Here is a 14,573-nt window from a genome sequence, read left to right as displayed (position 1 = left end):
AATTTGGATGGCTATGTTGATACAGAGTTTCAGTTAAAGATTGCTCCCTCTTCTGGCACCAACTTTTACCCATATTGCTGAACTTGCATGTTTGAAAGATCACATCTTAAGTTCTACTGATTCAAATAAAGTGATGTTAGTGTCATTTTAAAGCTTTAAAGGTGTTCTATCTAGGAACAAATATTCATGGTTTTCTAGCTCATGCATGAACACAAAACTAACTATTATGCAAGCATAGCCATTAACAACATTCACATGGTCATTTGGTTATAAATAGGTAGACTTAGCATGTTTTCAGCCATTACATACAACCAAAATAAAACAAATTTGATTCTAAAACACCAACTAACATATTTCCACAGCAAGTTCCAGCAACTATGCAACTCCATATTTACACGCACTTGTGACAATATTAATACAAATTCAGCACAACAATATTTACCATGGAATCAAACTTCGTAAATTGTCTTGCCTTTGCCTTTGCTTAAGCTTGATCCTTGCATCGTTAATAAAATTTTAGAAGGTAAGATTATAATAATCTCAGTAACAAAACTTACATTTACTTATGATGTTCATGGTCAGCTCAAATAGATTAACATGCCTTATAAGCACATAACCATAATCATGGTAAAAGAATCATGGAGAAGAACATTCATCATATTAAATCTTCATTTCAATTCCACTTAGGTTTACATTGAAAAAACTAGCTCTTTCAAAAACAATCAAAGCACATAAACATGCCTAAACTTACTCAAGCAACTAATACCTACAAAAGTAAAGTGTAAGATTGCTACCTTATATGTATTCTAACTTTGCTTTCCTTTTCCTTAGCTTAAATCACTTAGCTAGTTCTTCAGTTTCTTCTTTTCTTCCTCCCATTATTATCCAACTTTCCTTAGTCTCTCTTAGTTTTGGATTACAAAAGGAAAGTGTTCGGGCTAAATATGAGATATCATTCAAATAGGTCACAGGGTTAGTTGGGCTGAGTAATTGAAGCATCAACCCTAATATAAACGAAAAAGGCTGGCCCTAAGGCTTAATAAGGCCACAATAAGTAAACATGCTAAAATCTTATTAACTACAAATATTAGATCGTTGGCATGAAGAAACAATTTTAAGTAATGCTGAAATCTACACCCAAGTATTTCGATAAAATGGGTTGGTTATCAAAATAGAGAGACCATGCCATAAATTTCATGAGAATTCCTGATTCTTCAATAGAATGTGCTAAATTTTGAGGAAAAGGCTATCGCTATTCTGATACTATAAATAGAAGAAGAAAATAAAGAAGAAACTAGTCAACACTCCATCAAATACTCATAAATTTTACATTTATTAGCCCTTTTTATTTTTTAGTTTTTAGTCTGTAGTTATTTCATATTTCAATAACAATCAAACGCTTATTCTACTAAAGCCTTGTATCTTTTTACATTTGAGTAAATTATAGTAAGGGAGCTCGATACCCTTTTTGTTATCTATTGAGACTCGATGTCTCTGGTACTCTTAGTATTTATTATTCAACTATGAATATCTTTTATCATGCCCGGTGGGACTTGTGTAACAAAGATGGCAAGGACGTGAAAAGACAAATGGACTGATGAAACAGGTACTGGTTCTCACGAACCAGAAGGGACCTCTACACATGCAGGGTCAGAACAATTATCGCTTGATACTGAGGCAGCTGAACATTATGAGCACATAGTGTTGATGATAACAGGTAGCAGCAACATGAGCCCTGATTTAAAGTTAGGAAGTAGACAACCCAACGCACTGATCATATCCAATGGACTTATGACAGAAGTGCTGTGGGAAATTCAAGACCGGATGGATAAGCAGTTGGAAGAGAACCAAAGGTTCTTTACATTATCCTTGGAAACATTAAAATACAGGGAGAAAGAATGATAGTAGATCATAATGCAGGCTTTACATTACAGCATGAAGAACATAAACGCATCATTGAGTAGCACTCCTTTGGAAGCAAGCTGAAGTATAGGGCCTCTTAGAGGGCAGCAAACAAGAATCAATATAGGTGTTGGCCATCGAGAAGTATACATAAATGACATAATGATTAAATCTAAGAAGGCACATGATCATATTGAGCATTTGAAAATGAGTTTCCTTCGAATGAGGAAGGTTGGCCTTAAGTAAAACCTACTTAAGTGTACTTTTGGTGTAATTGCAGGTAATTTTCTTAGATTCCTAGTTCGCAGAAGGGGAATTGAGGTAGACTAGAACAAAGCATGGGCTATCTTAGAGGCAAAGATATCAAGCAACAAGAAAGAACTTTAAAGGTTCATGGGGTAGGTCATTTATCTCAAGCGTTTCATCCTGAACATGGCAGGGAAGACAAAAGAGTTTTCTAAGCTCTTAAAACTTAAAGGTGATGAGGAATTTACCTGGACTAGACATCATCAGGTACCCTTTAACAAAATTAAAGGACACTTGACAAAACCTCCGGTCTTAGCAGCCTCGAGGGAGAACACCCCATTTTTATTATATTTAACTTCCACCGTTATGCTCATAGATTGTATATTAGCCTAAAATATTCATGGAGCATGTGAGCAGGTGGTCTATTATTTAAGTAGATGTTTAACTTCCATAGAGGCCAAATACTCAACTGTGGAAATAGCATGCTTGGCGCTATATTATACTTATATTAAGTTAAGGCATTATATAATAAACACAGTTGTGTATGTGGTTTTTCATTCTAATTTAATTAAATACATGCTTAATCGGCCGACCATAACGGGTTATATAGGGAAATGGAGCTTGGCCTTAGTAGAATTTTAATTAATATTTTTGCCTCAAAAATTAGTGAAGGGCCAAGCATTAGCAAACTTCCTTGCTCATCATCCCTCGGTGGGGTTCCCTGAAGATGAGTTAGAATTACTTGTGTTCTCAATAGATCTGGGGCCCTGGGTGCTTAAGTTTGACAGATCTAATACTGAACAGGCATCTAAAATTAATATAGTGATATCCTCTCCTATAGGGATAAAATTGATACTATCTCTTCAATTAGATTTTGAGTGTACTAACAACCAGGCAAAATACAAAGCACTACTCACAGGGCTCGACATTCTTCAAGAAATGAAAGCTCATGATGTGGTCATAGAAAGGGATTCTCAGTTAGTCATCAAATAATTAACTGGCCAGTACAATTGTATGAGCCCAGCTCTAGTGATATATTATGTTGGGGGTTTCTAAATTCTAGAAGAGTTTGAAATGATAATGTTGACTCATGTTTCTTGAGCTCAAAATTGAGAAGCCAATGAACTGGTTCAAATAGCGTCAGGGCTAAGGCTGTCTCCTAAACTCACTAGAAAGGTAATTGTGGTGGAACGGAAAGAACATCCCTCGGTCGCTCAGCATGGTTTGACAGTACAATGCAGCGCGATCTCGCAAGGGTTAGCCTGAGATTGGCGAGATGATTTTAAGAGTTATCTACAAGATCCCAGTTAGAGATACCCTTATAGAAAAGGATATACGCTCAACACTTCATTTTGATTAGAGATGAGTTATATAGAAAAGGCCTCGATGGGTTATTACTTACATGTTTGGCCTTCACTGATTATATAGAGGTTTCGAGATAGGTGCATGAGGGAGTCTGTGGGGCTAATCAGTCAAGGCTAAAGATATAATGGTTGGTGTGTGGCATGGATACTATTGGCCATCAATGACAAAAGATTGCATTAAATACGCTATAAGGTGTAATAAATGTCAGACTTATAGGCTAACGTAACAAGTGCCAGCATCAAACATGCATATAATCATCAAACCATGGCCTTTTTGAGAATGGGCTATGGATGTAATAGGAAAAATCTATCTGACCTCATCTAAGGGCCACTTATTCATCTTAGTGGCCACAAACTATTTTACTAAGTGGTTCAAGGCTATCTTTATGAAAAAAGTAGAACAGGGTAATGTTGTTAACTTCATACGCGAATAAATTGTGTTTTGGTTTGGAATTCCTCAAATGATTACAAAAGACTAGGGGATAATGTTCACTAAAAGTGAATTCAAGGCCTTCACCGATGAAAGTGGGATTACGTTATTAGCATCCTTGCCATATTACTCTCAAGCAAATAGATAGGCCGAAGCTTCTAACAAGATCATCCTCAGAATTCTAAGGAAGACTATTAACGAGAATCCTTAAGAATGGCATGCACGATTGCCCAAGACACTATGGGCGTACCAGACATCTAAGAGAGAAGTTATAGGCATGAGCTCGTATGTGTTAACATATAAGCACAAGGTTGTTTTACCTATACAAGGTTGTTTTACCTATAGAAATAGTAGTCCCTTCACTATGCATTACGAGCAATCTAGGAAGACCATCTGATAACTACAATGAAGCTTTGATGAATAAGTTAATTCAGCTAGACAAAATTTGCTTGCAAGCACTCAATCATATGATCGCCTAGAAGAAGGAGGTTTCAAGAATATATAATAAGCGGATAAGAAGGAAATACTTTCAGACGTATGAGATTGTGTGAAAACTTATGTTACCACCTAATTTTAAAGACCAAATACTTGGTAATTTTTGCCTAATTGGGAAGGATCTTTTAAGGTGAACAAAGTACTTAAAGGGAACGTTTATATGTTAGCTAGCATTGGCAGGATTCCACATAGACGGGCCATAAACAAAAAGTATTTGAAGAAGTTTTGGCCGTCATTATAATAGAAAAGCGATAAAGGACTCGAGGCCTAGAATGGTCTCCAGGCATATGAAAGTCACATAATAAGAAAAAAAATTATTTATTCTTTATTACATTTGAATCGTGTTACAAAGGGTATAGAGTACAAGAATAAAGAATATAGAATAAACAATGGAAGAAAAAAATGTAAATACACAGATACATTATTTACAAAGACTGCACATAGTCTCCTATGTCGCCAAAGCCGAGTCCAGATTTGTAAAAAGGTCTAATGGTGAGTAATGGCTATCTCGAACTTAAGCATAGACTGAAGTTTAACATCCGAAATGGCCCATGCCTTGTCTAGGACCTTGGTGGCGATCTCCAGTTTAGGTCTTGCTAGATCATCTTCAACTTCAGCTCTCGCTAACTCCTCTTCAGCTGTTGCTAACTGGTGCCATAGGTCCGCTATATAGCCCTTAGCATCCAGAGGTAATCCACGTGAGGGGCAATCTCTTGGACCTGATAAGTAGTAGCAATCTTTTAGGTCTTAACGGCCAACTACTCATCCCTCACTGACCAATTATTCTTCAAATATTCTGACAGGAGGGGGAGTTCTTTAAGGCATCAGTTGATGATTCTGTAACATGCCGAGACTTGAGCTTGCAGGAGTGCCAACTCAGACATGGGGATCAACTTCTCTACAATTTTGAGAGCTCGGATCATCTCCTTGAAGTTTTGTGCAGGAATAAGGAGTGGGTCTCAACTCAGTTGGAATTACATGACCCTTCAAGCATCCAACACCACGTCTATTTTAGGGACACAAATGCAGGATAGGAGGGCATTAATAGGCACCGCCTCCAGTGTAACCAGTTGAAGAAAACAAAATGAGGTCAACAACAAAAGACCAAGAAGAAACTAAAAGGACTAGAAAGAAAAAGCAAAACAAGCAATACCTGAATTAGGTGCATGAGTGCTTTGTCTTTTCTCATTAAAAGGGAGGAGTATGCATAGATTGTATCGCTGAGCATAGAGCCTTCTCCACACGGCCCTTAAGAGTGGAAGAGTCAGTTTGACCTTGTACTGAGCCACCTTAGGTGGGAACTAGAGCGACCAAGGCGTTATTCACAGACATCACTTGGAATCCCTCCAGGGATCTCTCAAAGTTCCTTACCTCTTGAATACTTGATGATTTAAGGAGTGGGATCAAACTGATTAGGGAGACCATTTTAAGGCTTTTGGTTTAAAACTCTAACTTATCACTCAAGGCTGCGGCAAAAGCCCCTCCCTAATTAAGGGCAGCTCCGATGTCTTCTAGACCACCTAGGGCTACAGTAGACATGGTAGCCCCTAAACCTTCATCACTTTCTATCACCTACCGAGCCACCTCTTGATTGACTTTAATTGGGTCCATGGGTGTTGGCTCAAGAGTAGCAATTGTGTGGAAAGTGACTACTTAGAGATTTGGGAGCTAGGTCTCTTTCTCCCCTTATTGAAGAGGACCCACTCTATCATTGTTAGAATATGCTAACAAGATCATCGTCTGTTAGCGCTTATGCATGCGCTTTCCTTTTTGAGGCATGGGGCTAGTCAAGAGAAGGGCAAAGGAAGGTTGGTCGAGTAGATAGGGCGTTGTCTTCTTCCTCCTTTTAGCTTTGGGTGATAGAGATGGAGCCTGCTTTCTCTTATCAGGACCATCTCCTTTGCCGAGTAACTTGAGGAGCTTTTCTTAACCTTGGGCTTCCTGGAGACTAAGGGAGCAGAAACTTAGGAGGAGATGTCATCTTGCTCCATCCCTTAGACCATAGTCCTTAATGAGGGTGCCGTCTGTGTCTTAGAAGTTGCAAGGGCATCAATGTTTACCCTTAAGAATGTCATTAGCATATGAGACTACATCCAATCATGGCCTATAAAAAATAAAAACAAAATTAGACTGGGGTATAAAATAAGAACAATAGAACTAAGACAAATGTAAGAGGTAACACTTACTGGTATGGCTCTTTATTATTTGGCTAAGGCGTTAGGGCCACCATTTGTTGAAGTAGAGGCAGGTGTCTCTATTTACGAATTCCACCTTATACTGTCTCTAAGTAGTGAGTGGAATGGCTATCTGGTCGATAGCCTCTATATCCAACAGATCCACGCTAATTTGGGGGACAGACCCCAAGGGATACATTGGCTCAGTCCAAACTAGCCCGCCACCAGTTGAGAATGGTAAGACTTCAAGTAGACCTTTAGAGTCTTGGAGGAGGAGCCAGCGTATGGCAACTACATCTTCCGGGGAGTAGTGGCTGAAAAGAAGATTTCATCCTTCAGGAGCTTGGTAAGCTTGTTCTTCTTCTCCACCATATACTTCTACCATTTGGGAAGGCGGCAGTCCGAGATGTTAAAAGCCTTTAAGGTCCTCCCCAAGAATTAGTTTTGTTGATTAAAGAACTCAAAGAAAATCTTTAACTCAGTCAGTAGATGACCACCTAGGAGACAGGTGAAGGGATGGTTGGTGCGAGAATCGTCTGAGAATGGCTCCCACTAAAGATGTAAGAAATAGGCCATCGTCCCTAACTTCAAAAACCAAACGAGCCTATGAAAGTTGCTAAAAGGCTTCTTGGTTAGCGACTTCCTCATGCCATCGTAGAAGTGATATAGAAACATAGTCCCCAGGGCTATTTGGTTGCCACAGAGTAGGGACTGGGTGATCTTTAGGTGCAGTTGAACGGGCTTCCCTCCCCCAAGGCTAAAATCCATTGGCTTAGTAGGATCCATGCAAAGACCAAATGCTTCATGGCAATGATGGGCTCAATGGCTGGCTTCTCAGTAAACAGTTCCATAATATTCATATAGGAGCCCGCACTCCTGATCTTGCTCTCTAAATTGGCAAGGAGAGTGGTGTAGGAGTCATGCTTTTTTGGGATCACATAGAAGTTCTCCTTCCTAATGATTGGCAGTCCTAAGAACATATAGACATCCCATAACATGAGGGACATCGAGCTGAGCTCGAATATAAAGGCATTGTAGCCTGGAGCCTAAAAGTTGAGAAGGGCCATTAAAAGCTCGACAGTAACATTAACATTGACTAAGGAGAGTTGGATTAGGTCATATAGACCCATCTCTATCCACTGAGACACATATTCTAACTTCACACGCCTCACATAGTTGACCCAAGCACGAGGAGACTAGGGCTAGTTCTTGAGCTTTCTGAAGGATGACTCAGGTAAGGGTGAGGTCGTTCTAGCCAAGACCAAGCTGTGAAGGGAGGTCAGTGGCCATGGGTTTGGTTAAGTGGGGGCAGTGACTTTAGACAGGTCAGGAGAGATTATTAGGTACTCAACATCGCTCTTATTGGACATTTGGAAACTCTAAGGTGAACTGCTGGAAAAAAATATAGCACAGTTAGCATACTTTTTCACTAAAATAGAAGGGCTAAGTGCGAGAAGCGAAAAAGTTACCAAAAAGCCATTGATTTGTGGAATGATGAATCCTCCTAAAAAGGGGTTTCCAAACCACTGAATACATACCGTCACAAGCCTGCCAAGTGGGTTAATGAGGTTCCAAATAGTCACTAGAGACTGGCAAACTACCAGTGGAGGCAAAAGAAGGAGCAGTGGTAGAAGATACAATAGGAGTGAAAGAAGTCATTTGAAAGTTAGGGTAAGAGAAATATAGTGAATTGAATACTTAAAGTTTAAGAAATGGAAAAAAAAGGCAAGAGAAGTGACCAAAACAAAGGAATGAGTTAATATTAATAAAGAGCGCTCAGAAGTGAAGTGACATTTCAGTTTTTTCAAACATACCATGTGGCTTATGTTACCAACCATTGGCACACGAGGGCATTGTTTGGGCTAAATATAAAACCTCACTTAAATAGGTCACAAGGCTAGTTGGGTTGAGTAATTGAAGCGTTAGGCCCAATATAAACGAAAGGGACCGACCCCTAGGCTCAATAAGGCCACAATAAGTAAACATGCCTAAATCCTATCAGCTATAAATATTAGACTATTGGCATGAAGACACGATCTTAAGTAATACCAAAATCTATGCCCAAGTATTTCGATAAAATGGGCTGGTTATCAAAATGGAGAGACCGTGCCATAAGTTTCATGAGAATCCCTGATTCTTTAGCAGAACGTGCTAAGTTTCAAGGAAAAGGCTACCGCTATTCTGACTATATAAATAGAAGAAGAAAATATAGAAGAAACTAGTCAACACTTCACCAAAGACTTATAAATTTTACATTCATTAGCGCTATTTAGTTTTCAATTTTTAGTCTGTAGTTATTTCATATTTCAATAACAATCAAACACTTGTTCTACCAAAGCCTTATATCTTTTTACTTCTGAGTAAACTATACAAAGCTCATGACCCTTTTTATTATCTATTGAGACCCAGCGTCTCTGACACACCTAATATTTATTGTTCTGCCACGAACAAAAAGAAAGAAAGAATCTATATAAGGCAAATTGGTATAAATATAGTTGCATTAAAGGAACAAGTAAAAGGGTGGTGATGTTTTTTTTCCCTACCAAAAGTGCATTTTGAAAAACCCACTTGCTGCTACATAAACTCTTCTTACTTCATTATAATCTATCTTCATGCCTCCTAACCCAAAGTCATCAACACCTAATAAAACATTAACTATCTCTTGAATCTAATGGCTTATGGAAATAGTATGACTCATTTATAGTTTATTTCTTATTTCATTGTCTATGTGGAAATAGTCCAACTCATTTTTTTTAAATAATAAACTTGATGGGAACTAATCAATAATAGAGGAGTAAATCAATAAATTAAGAGGACAGCGTAAGATTGGTAGTTGAATGCTTCTATTGCCACTTAATGCCTCTTCTTGCTTCTAATTTAATTTCGTTCAATGCCACACACCTATTCACATTTTAACTGGAGCTAATTTACCTTGGGACACATAATCCAACTCCTCTTTTATTTAATCTCTTATTTTGAGATCTAATTCCCACTCATTTTTATTTCCCCTTTGAATTATAAGTGAAAAATATGTTTTTTTAATATCTCATATTGGGTTATTTCTTTTCTCAATCAAATACATGATAAATGTCAATTACCATAAAATAACCTATTAGATTTGAATACAAATATATATATATATATATATAATATCTCTAGTTTTATATGTCTCCTTCTTAGAATATTAAATTGATGCACATTGAATATACCTTGAAGTTATTCATCATGATTAAGGTTCTCTCTGATATACCGAGTAACTTAAGATGCATCACATGGTTAAAACAAAGAATAATTTTTTCAATTTAATCCTTACCATCTTTCTCTTCTCTAAATTTTCCTTTTGTATTTTCAGGCATCTCTATACTTTAATGAAGAATTCCATGTGTGCCCTCACTTTCCATAATTTTTAATCTAATAAATTATATGCTATAAAATTGGACGCAAGTTAATTTCCTGTAAGTTCCTTATTCATAAGGATTTCTTTATTTTTTTCCCTCTTATCTTAAGTATATCTTAGCTTCCTTGCATTTGAGTTTCCATCCAAATTGAAAAGATAGCATATGAATTCAAACTTCTTGCTTACACTTACAAGCACTTAGGTCTAAATTTTGGGATGTTACACCATATAATAATATAACACAACAATTTTCCGGCATAAAAAGAATAATTATATTGTTACCTCTTTTCCAAACTAAAATTATGCATTTCATAACGTTCACAAAGCTATCAACACAAATGCTAGTATACAAAATTAATAATGATAAATATAATTATTTAATAAATTTTAATAATTTATTTTATCCAAAAATTAACTCTACAAATTCCCAATGTTCTTCATTTAATCTCCAAACTATTTTATCCTTTAACTTAAATTAATTTCTATAAACTTTTGTACATTTTTCACCTCCATAAATTTAATAAAAACTTCTTATATTCAAATTATTTATGAATAAATTTAAAATCTAAAAAACTTTCCTAGCCTATTAGATTATAAATAAATCATTATTCATATATCATAATTCTCTCAAACCATTAAAAACTACTAGAGTCTTGAAATCAATTATTTGAGCGACAAAACCAACACTTATAACACTAGTATATAAAGTACTTTTCACCATATTTAAAAGCCACTTTTCACAACAGAAGATGGTATATAGTAGAAAGTTCTGTAGTAGTAAATGGAGATTTTTTGCTACAAGTCGTAATAGAACTATGGCAACAAATTGTGGAGCTTTTTGCTATAGGTCATAACAAAATTGTGGCGGAAAATACTACTTATGGCCACAAGTCAATTTGGGACCTGTGGCCATAGATATAATTTACAACCACAGTTCAAGCATAAGTGGCAAAAGGAGCCATTTATAGCGACAGTTGTAACCATAACTATCACTATAAATGTACCTTTTAACCACAGTTGTGGTTATAAATGTGGTATAAATGCTATATATGTATATATTTTTTAAAGAATTACCTATAACTTTATACATCTCTCACTTACAAAACATGCATTGATACATTAATAAGTAGCCCTAGAGAGAAATACAAGTATATTTAATACAAACATATTAATGAAAAATCTACATTTTCAATACAAATATCTGAAAAATTTCTACTTTAATCTTATTAATTTTAAGAAAAAATTAGACCAAATATTGCATATATGTCTCAGCTCTTGCTTAAAATATGACTTTAAGCTTTTGAAATGCTGCAAATTCAATAACAATATATGTATGAATAATAATTCAAGTACAAGGGTGAGCTTCAAAATATAAATCAGTATTAACAAATTATTACTTGATCAAATGAGTGGATAATAGCTTGAATGATGATTTCATGCATGAAAAACATCACAAAAATAGCCACACTCTACACTTCTTGATTGTCAAGAACACTATAAAGAAAATAAAATAATTAAATTCATTAAACCAATATTATAATTTTTATTCTAATTAAGGAATAAAGTTGAAATATTTATTTTCATTTGCACCCACTTGATTTCAGTGTTCTTTGTCCACCATTCCAATTAATTTCAATATACAGTTAAAGATTTATTTACCAAATATACATACTTAAAAAATATTAAATATATGCTGTTAATAACACAAAATAGAATTATTCAAAAACTTACAATTCAATCAAAAACTTTGTATAATCATTTACTTTATATAATAAACCCTTAATCTAATCTTTATAGCTCTTTTACTAGTTTAATAATCAGTTGAAAATACTTAATAAATTTAAAATCTATCTAGTTCTAAAATTTGGCCTTATGAGATCCCAAAAATATTATAAAAAGAAAATAAAATGAAGACTTAGATCACTTACCTAATTTTTAGAAGCCTTGAATTAGATGAATTAAATTTCTGGGATTCATTAGCACCCAAAAGAAGCTCCCACACTATCTCTTTCTCTTGCACCCTATCTACCTTACGCCCTCACACTGCTGCTAACGAAACAAAAGACGCCGTTATCTCTCTAAGGAGTCATGCCACACGCACGCACCAGGAATTTATGTATTTTATTTAGATTGAATTTTCTTTGTATAATTAACTAATTATAATATGATAAATTGAAATGCTTATTTTAAATGTCTTTGAAAGATATTGCCATCCCTTGTTGTCATTTAATGACTTGTGACATGTTCCCTTCAATTTCTCCCAATTTAATTTCTTTTTCACATTTTGTAATTCTTTGACCTCATAATCCATTAATTAATTCTCTAAATCTCAATTAACTCTTCTAAAACATTAATTGCAATTAATGATTACTATTTAATAATTGAAAACTTAAAATGTTGAAAGATATCCAACGCTTCTAAGACCCAAAAATGGTACTCATGTCTCAAATTATAAGATACTTTTGAATAAAATCTCATCTACCAATAAAACTCATTAAATGCACTTTACAGCCTTACTTTTTTAAAGCAAAAATATAAACTTTAAAAAATGTCCTTCATTTAACACTCCATTAATAAAAGAACATTGAAGAAAAAGAATATATAGTAACGGTAACATTAAAAAAGTATCATTAATGAAATCTTATTTTTATCGAGCTGTCTTATATTTTGGGATGCTGTATTTTTTCTAAAAGTGTCTCATATTTTGGGAGTACATTTTTCTGAAAAAAAAAAATCAAAGTGAGGTGCATTAGGCTGTTGGGTTAATTTTTTTCTTCCTAAAAACTTGTCATTATGTATTCTGAAAATTAACTACGTATGTACATATTTTACAATGAAATGGTACATTTTTCCTGGAAAACCAACTTATTATCATCAAATTACTTAAAGGGCATTTTTGTATTTTCACTTCTAATTTTGAACCAAAGGATTACAAATGTACAAAATATAAATATTTTAATGGGACTCAGGAAATTTTGCCCTATTATTTGCGCCTCATGTTCTTTCTCCCCAATTTTCCATTATTTTAAGAAAGAAAAAAGGACGTGCATGTGAGTTCCTTGTTTTCTTGACACAGTTGTTTGTTTTTTTTTTTTTGGGTCTTTTCTTTACTTATGTACCTTTTCAAAACCATAATATAAAAAATTTTAAAAAACTTTACTTGATTTAAAATAGAGAATATTTGATCAATTGTATATATTTTTTAAATTATATATACACTTAATTTATTATATATATATATATTTCACCCAAGTAATTAATCAAGGTATTTTGGATAAGTTAACTATTGTATTTACTCTACTCAAGGGCACAATATTTAGAAAGATGTAAATAAATTTGGAAAATCAAGATTTTAACTTATTTTTTAAAAAATATAAATGAGTTAATAATGATTCACATATAGTCTAAATAAGAAGCACCTTATAATCTTCGTTTAATGTAGTTGCACCTTTATAAAAAAAAAAAAAGGAAAAAGCTAGATCAAACCAATTACATTTATTTTTTTTCATCCTTTACATTTAAAAATAGGAAACAGTTTTAATGCTCTTCATACAGATGAGCAGCGAGAGTTCATCATCTCTGGATCATTTAGATCTACTCTAGATAGTCCAGATTTATAATTTTCTAATGCATGTTTTTTAAATAAAAAATTATTTTTTGAAAAATTGGCAGTCTAGAGATTTTTTTTATTTTATATTCTGTATCTACTAACATAATTTTTTAAAAAAATAAAAGTGAAAAGCTGTAAATTTAGATCATATAAATTAAATCTGAATGCTTCAGATGTGATGAACTTTCAGCGATGTTCTATGTGATGAGTATGAAACTGATTCCCTTCAAAATGGTGCATTATCCCGCGAATTCCGTTAGTATAAAAAACTATGAAGCAAGCCCACGAGGAAATATTTGGCGGATGAACCTTCAACCAAAACTTTGTCATTTATTACGCTCTCTCTCTCTTTCCCTTATTTATAATTAGAGTTCTAGAAAAGCCATGAACGTGAATTTTTTGATTTCCTCAATATGCAACATATAACAAGCATAATAAGTAGGACCGAACAAAACGAATAAGAAAGGGAGAGAAATAAGCACTATTATAAAAATGAGATTTAATAACATGTATTTTGTAGCAATAAAAAGCAAAACGCCGCAAATATTAAAGCTAAAGTATAGATATGGTATTTCTTATATTAAATGCCATAATTTGAAAATTATTTTTATTTACAATTTTAGTAAACACATAGAGGTGGTGTTTTTTAAATGAAATGCCACAATTTTATATTAATCAAAAATTAAGTGACATTTCAATAATTAAACACCACATCTCTACTTTGTTATAAATTAATTAATTTTTTATAAGATTATATAAATATTTTATCATAGTTATATAATTGGTATAAATAATCAATATATACAATCACTTAATAATTTAAAATCAAATAGGTGGTGTTTTCTCTAATTGCTTCTGATTCATTAATTAATCATTATTTATTTAATAATTAAAAATAAAGAGGTGGTGTTTCTACAAATTGAAAATACCACCTCTCTTATCCTAAAAATTAAAT

Source organism: Prosopis cineraria, unplaced genomic scaffold, assembly GCF_029017545.1.
Source record: "Prosopis cineraria cultivar Desert tree isolate PC_DT_omini unplaced genomic scaffold, ASM2901754v1 PC4, whole genome shotgun sequence".
In the NCBI taxonomy this organism is placed as follows: domain Eukaryota; kingdom Viridiplantae; phylum Streptophyta; class Magnoliopsida; order Fabales; family Fabaceae; genus Prosopis; species Prosopis cineraria.
This window is presented reverse-complemented; position numbering follows the sequence as displayed.